Source organism: Mus musculus, chromosome 11 (assembly GCF_000001635.26).
Source record: "Mus musculus strain C57BL/6J chromosome 11, GRCm38.p6 C57BL/6J".
In the NCBI taxonomy this organism is placed as follows: domain Eukaryota; kingdom Metazoa; phylum Chordata; class Mammalia; order Rodentia; family Muridae; genus Mus; species Mus musculus.
Window position 1 is genome coordinate 16,553,128 of NC_000077.6, and position 7,329 is coordinate 16,560,456.

Genomic DNA, 7,329 nt, shown 5'->3' on the forward strand with positions numbered 1-7,329 from the left:
ATAGCTACTCTTGGGACTATACCCAAAGGATGTCTTAACCTATCAAGCAGACACTTGCTCAAACATGTTCATTCTGGCTTTATCATAAGATCCAGAAAGTGTAAATAACCTAGATGCCCCTCAACAGAAAAATGGATAAAGAAAAAGTGGTGCACTTATACAATGGAGTATTATTCAGCTGTTTAAAAAAAATCACACCATGAAATTTACAGGCAAGTAGATGGAACTAGGAAAAATCACTCTGAGAGAGGAAATTCAGACCAATAGAGATAAATATGGTATGTATTTATTTATAAGTATATATTAGCTGTTAAGTACATGATAACTAAACTACAATTTGTATACCCAGAGAGATTAGGTATAGAGGAAGAGTCAGTGAGGGACATACAAATCTCTCTCAGGGTGGAGCTGGTATTAGATTTTACAGGCAAACTGGGGGAGGGTCTGGAAGGGAGTAGGTACATCAAGTTGGGGTAGGGGGGGAGAAGGGGAGATAGGGCAGAGGGAGAGAATGTAGGGAAAGACAATGAAATTGAGCAACATTTGAGGGATGATGTGGAAACCTATTTCAAAAATGTAAACTTTCTAAAATCCATAATGCCCTAATGAGGCCTCCTAATAATGGGAAATATGGAGTCTCAACTGGGCATCTTCTGTAACCATACAAGGCTTCCTGTAGCAGGACTTGGTTGCATTCAATTGAACTATTGGCCATGGTGGTCCTATGGAAATCCCCAAACAATGCATGCTATTGCTAAGATACCAAGTTGTTCTCTGCCAACTATCAAGGGGCACCATTGCCAAGGACAGCACTCACACAACTCATTAAACATGGAGCAGTTGAGCTGGTGCCTACATGGAGCCTTTGGAAAGGTCTTCTGCAGGGTACCAAAAGAGAAACATAGGTACAAACCTAGGCACAAAACATTTGACCTACAATTTGTCTTGCCTGAATACTGTTCTAGGGCAATGGTAGCTAGCATAGAACTTCTGGGAGTAGCCAATTAATATTTGATCTGACTCAAGGCCCACTCCATAAGATGGAACCCATGCTGGACACTGACAGGGTAACCAAGAACCAGAAAGTAGATAGCCTAGAGACCTAGGCTACTGTTTATTACTACTACTGTTCTAAAAACAAACTATCAATAAAATGACTCCTGTTGTTATTCTGCTATACTCATAAATAAGTGCCTTATCAAGTCACCACCAGAGAAGCTTCCTCTAGCAGCTGATGACAACAAATGCAAAGACCCACAGCCAGACTTCACACAGAGAGAGAAAGAGAGTCTAAATAGGGTATCTCTGTCAAATCCCTTCCTTCTTAGCTCAAGGAACCCTGCAAAAGAGGAGGCAGAAAGAATGTAAGAAGTAGAGGGTATGGTGGACACCAAGAGAACAAGGCTTTCTGTATCAATAAGCAAGATGCATATGAACTCTCAGAGACTAAAGTAGGAAGTACAGGACATATGTGGGTCTTGTACCAAGTCCTCTGCCTATAAAAGATAGTTACAACAGTTTATGAATTCAGAACAATTCTATGTATAAAATAAATAGATAAAAAGATGGTAGACAGGAGGTTGCAGATACTAGATTAGGTTCTGGAAACAAACAAGGGTGGGTCCTCAAGTGAAACTGGGTTTTCCAGGAGTAACTGATTTAAATTCTCTGTCTTTGGCCCCAGGAGTCATATACTTGTTGTCTTAGTCAGGGTTTTTATTCCTGCACAAACATCATGACCAAGAAGCAAGTTGGGGTAGAAAAGGTTTATTCAGCTTATAATTCCATACTGCTGTTTATCACCAAGGAAGTCAGGACTGGAACTCAAGCAGGTCAGGAAGCAGGAGCTGATGCAGAGGCCATGGAGGGATGTTCCTTACTGGCTTGCTTCCCCTGGCTTGCTCAGCGTGCTCTCTTATAGAACCAAGACTACCAGCCCAGAGATGGTCCCACCCACAAGGGGCCTTTCTCCCTTGATCACTAATTGAGAAAATGCCTTACAGTTGGGTCTCATGGAGGCATTTCCCCAACTGAAGCTCCTTTCTCTGTGATAACTCCAGCTGTGTCAAGTTGACACTAAACTAGCCAGTACACTTGTACAGGCCTCTGACAGAAATGCACTCTGTGTATGGAAGGCTAGCAGTCCGTTAAACTCAAGTAATGTTGCTCCCCAGACTAGATATGGGACACAGGCCCACTCACACCTCAAAACCTGGGTGTTTTGAACATATATACCCATATCAACGATTAAAAGTATCAGTCTATCTCCCCGCACCCAAAGCAATGAATTTTTGCCCACCATGTAAAATTATACTGAGGTTTTTCAGTTATCCTAAAAAGAATAACATAAAATGTCAACCTACAAAGAACCATAGGAAATTGAAGAAAGTTGGGAGCAGTCAGTATAGTCTTCCCCAGGGAAGAATGCATCATTTAATTGTCCAATGCCAAAAAACCAGTCAGCCCTGAGAACATACATACAAGTAGCATTATATGAGACGTTTACATTTAGGAAGATTTGTGTATATACTTCTGTCTTTTTCTGTTTTTTTGTTTTTGTGAAGAAACACCATGATCATGGCAACTCCTAGAAAACATATCATTAGGGCTGAGTTATTGTTCAGAGCTTTAGTCCATTGTCATCATGACAGAAAGCATGGCTGCACCCAGGCAGACATGGTGCTGGAAAGTAGCTTGAGAGTTCTCTGCCTGGATCTTCAGGGAGCAGACAGAGAGAGACACTGGGTCTGGCTTGAACATTTAAAGCCTCAAAGCCTGCTCCCAATGACATACTTCTTCCAACAAGGCCATACCCACTGCAACAAGGCCCCATCTCCTAGTCCCTCTCAAGTAGCACCACTCTCTAATGACCAAGCATTAAAATATATGAGACTGGGGGCATTCCTCTTAAAACCACCACAACATATAGGTACAAATTTAAATTAGTGAAAAAGAAATTATGAGTTTGAAGGAGAGCAGGGGTGCATAATATGAAACTGGAGGGAGGAAATAGAAGGGAATAATTATATTATTCTCAAAATTAAATTCAAAAAGACTAGCAACAGGCACATGGTCCTGAAACAACTAGAGAGAAACAGGGTAAGTGTGCAAAAGGGTAAGTGTGATGTGTCTAGAAGAAGAACAATAAGAAGGACTGAGCGGGGAAAGGAGATCAGTGGAAGAATATTGCCTAGCACACACTAGGCTCTGAATTTGATCCCCAGCAAGACAAAAAGAGGTGATGTAAAGTTACATATGTAACTTTCAGGGTGGCAGAAAATTATTTATTTATTGCAAGGGTTATTTTTAAGTAGAAAGGGGGAAAAAAAAGCAGAAACAAAGAACACCAAAAGTATAAACTAAGATAAGAGAAATAAATGCTAAGACAGCAGTGACTATGGTATAGGAACTATCCAAATAGTGTACAAACCCCAGCACAGCTGTGTGGAAATGTTCAAGTGTGTGCTGGGGAACTGGTGCTGCCCAAAGGGCCAATGACAGGGAAAGGAGATAAGTCACAGGCTCTGGCTTCCCCCATCTTTCTGCTCAATGCCACATCTCTGGAAAACTCAAAACAATATAAAACTCTATGCAGTGTAGCCTTATCACAACAGAAGTACATTCATCAAGAACATAAACCATTAAAAAACCTGTCTTATTTGATTTATAACTTGTAAACATTTGGAGGTACCTCTCTCTCTCTCTCTCTCTCTCTCTCTCTCTCTCTCTCTCTGTGTGTGTGTGTGTGTGTGTGTGTGTGTGTGTGTGTGTGTGAATATGTGTATGCATGTGTGCAGACACACACTTAAGGCCAGAAGTTGACACTGGGATACTTTGTTTCTACAATCACCTTTCTACTTTTTTGAGACCAGTTCTCTCACTGAATCTGGATCTAGAGTGATAGGCCAACAACCTACACCCGTCTCCATCCTACAGAGCTGGGATTACAAGCATACATCACTGCATTTGATATTTGTATGTTCTTGAGGTACAAACTCAGGTCATTTACCCAGGAAACAGTTTAATATAAAAACATCTCCTTAGCCCTGTCTGTTGACCAATAGTTCAGAGTTCCCAGTTAATGAGCCAAGAAATCAGTACAAGTAAAGATATATTTAATGTGTTTAAATAATAGATTCATAAGGATATATGTTTGCCTTGCTTTCATGAGTCCATGGGAAAAGACCCAAACAAGATACAGAAATTGTATGAAATTGTCACTACTTGATACGTTTTCTTCTAATGTAGAAGTAAAATTTCTCAAATAAGAGCCATGGTGGGTTTATAGTCACTTGTATTATTGCAGTTACATCTGAGTTTTGAAATAATAATTTTTAGGGACATAGAAACAAAGCCACAATGCTTTCTACTATTGACTTGTTATTTGGATGGTTGTAGTGTGTGTGTGTGTGTGTGTGTGTGTGTGTGTGTGTGTGTGTCTGTGTGTGTGTGTGTGTGTGTCTGTGTGTGTATGTGTGTCTGTGTGTGTGTTTTCCCTAAGGGCACAGAGGTTTTAGACTGTGGAAGGTTTGACAGACGTGAAGTAGGATTATGCCCATTACCTCTTTACTGAAAACAGACTCCCATTTTGTTCTTTCTGGGACATGAAATGGTGAAAGATTATCTCTTAGCCTTCCACATGCCCAGTGAGTGTTTTCAAGTTTCAGGAAAGGATTACTTCTTCCTAAGAAAACGAGGTCTGTTCCATCTTAAATATTTTCTTGACTACTTCAGGGAGGGTAATAAAACAACTGAAAGAATTGTTAAAGAAATGGTCCCATGACTCAGGAAGATGCCGCATATTCTCCATGATCAGAGTTCTTTTCTGATGGAAGTTCCAGAACACATGTTACTCTAACTAATGTTCATAACACCTTCTAAGTAATTGATAACAAAAAGTTCATAAGCAAAATTGAGGGAATAAAGCTCAAATCCACCCCTGCTGTAGGCCCCTCGTTTGTATATAAGCACCTTTCTCCTGGCCAATGTACCATGGTGTCACCAGTCAGTCATTACTACAGTCATACCACCTTATGAGTCCTCTTCTTTATCCATCCACACAAAGGTTTTGTTGTGACTCCCAGGTTTTTATTTCACACTAAGTTGCCTTTAACAATAATATTGTTTCTTGTAAGTCACTGTAAATCATGCATTCTACACCTAAAGACTGACTGAGTTACTCTCACATATACAAATCCTCCACACAGGAAGGTTTTCTTTCTCTCTCTCTCTCTCTCTCTCTTTTGTTTTGTTTTCTTTTCTTTTCTTTTCTTTTCTTTTTTTTTCTTTTCTTTTCTTTTCTTTTCTACAAACCAGTAATTCCCATTCACAGAAGTCTTGACATAACTACTCTCTTTTCTTTCAGAGGTGTGTGTGTGTGTGTGTGTGATGTGTGTGTGATGTGTGTGTGTGTGTGTGTGTGTGTGTGTGTGTGTGAGATGTGTGTGTGTGTGTGTGATGTGTGTGTGTGTGTGTGTGTGTGTGATGTGTGTGATGTGTGTGTGTGTGTGATGTGTGTGTGTGTGTGTGTGTGTGATGTGTGTGTGTGTGTGTGATGTGTGTGTGTGTGTGTGATGTGTGTGTGTGTGTGATGTGTGTGTGTGTGTGTGTGATGTGTGTGTGTGTGTGTGTGATGTGTGTGTGTGTGTGTGTGTGGATGTGTGTGTGTGTGTGTGTGTGTGTGTGTGTGTGTGTGGATGTGTGTGTGTGTGTGTGTGTGTGTGTGTGTTTAATTCTATTCTTGTGTGTCCCTGTTTCTCTTTGTAGTTTCTCTGCAGCCATCAGATACATTTTGATAGATTTGTTTTACATTGTCTGTGGTTTTCATTGAGTAAGATTCTTAACTAAGTATGCAAAGACAATTTCCTGAAAAATTTTTCACGGTTGCATGCAGTTACTGACTTGAATCCAGACTGATGAATCTGCTCTGAGAATCTGCTGTGTCTGTGTGCAGAGGCCTCACCCCCACACTCATTTCCTGCTATGTAAAAGTCTTGAAATAGTTGGAGGGAAATAACCCTAAGAATATAACAAATTACGTGCTGCTCTCATAGAAGAGCATTAGTTCAGGGGTTGCCAGGAGTTTATTTCTGAGTAATTCAGATAGAGCACTTGCCAAAAAAATGCCATCTAATGTTTCAGTTGAGGAGCGATTTATTTTCAAAAAGATTTCCAGATGTTCACGTTCACTTTAAAAGGCCGTGTTTTTCAAAGTACATGACCTTGACTTGAAGTTGCTCTATCAAGTTACACCCTTTTGTTTAATGTATTTAAAGGGAAAAATTTTGCCCCGTTTGCTTTGCCTCCTGATCGTCTTAGCTCAGGAAATCCCCGTCAATGAGTGCACTTTGAGTCAACAGAGCAACCGTCTCTTCAGGAGAAGCTGTGCAGGAGACTTGTGCCACATCTGCTTCTGGTCTGTGTAGCTCCAGTGATGGCTGCCGCTGCAGCTGCTGCGTGAGAACTCGGCCTTTTCCAGCCTCCCACTAACCGAGAGCGGGGAGGAGGCCACAGTGCACAGTGACCTCTGGTATATCATGCACTCCTCTGTGTAAACACGTTCCTCGAAATGTATATATGTATTCAGAACAGGACCCCTTTAGTTCGTTAAGATGTCAGAATGAAAATGTATACACACTGCGCAGTGGAGTTCCAAATCCTGGGTTTCACTAATACATAAAATGACTAGAAATGATGTGTTACTCGATGTGTTGTCTGTATGTTAGATATAAACAAGAAAAATCTAATTTCTAGGCAAAATTAATTTATTTATACAAGAGAAGTATTGAACGTACTACTTCACAGCTGTCTAAACATCAGACTTAGGCTCCTAGAAAAGAATAAAAAATTCTCACAAAAATAAAGTCGAATAATCTTTCTCTGTTGAAAGCCAGCACTAGTTTAATTATTAGTACTATGAATAATATTGTAATTTATTGGCATAAAGTCCACATTCCTATGAGAATGGAGAACAGTTTCCAGTCATCTTTGTGGTGCCCTATAAATGCCTTCTACCTGGATCAGAACGCCTTACCTACAGTCAGTATTCACTTCCAGGTCTTTTACACTACGGATTCAAAAATGCTTCTGTTTAGATGTTTGCCTGTGATAAGGCTCTAGGCACTTTACCCTGATAATTAACAGCAGAGCCTTCTCATTGGCTCCACATGAATTCCAGCCAGCTCTACTTATTTCTGGGCAAGTAATTTCATGTCTTCTCATCAGAGAAGTTAGGGTGAATTGTAGTCAGTTAGGGACCAACAGTATCATGCCTAAAACTAAAGTATATGGTGTTTTATTATTAACATTGTACTTATTTCTATTATTATT

General features: G+C 40.2%; 1 annotated feature.

Moving 5' to 3' along the window:
• Window positions 5,742–6,661: an enhancer, noted in NCBI's record as "VISTA enhancer mm1103". NCBI's record gives its function as "enhancer in: limb[4/4] | branchial arch[3/4] | eye[4/4]" and the evidence as "EXISTENCE:transgenic organism evidence [ECO:0001131][PMID:17130149]".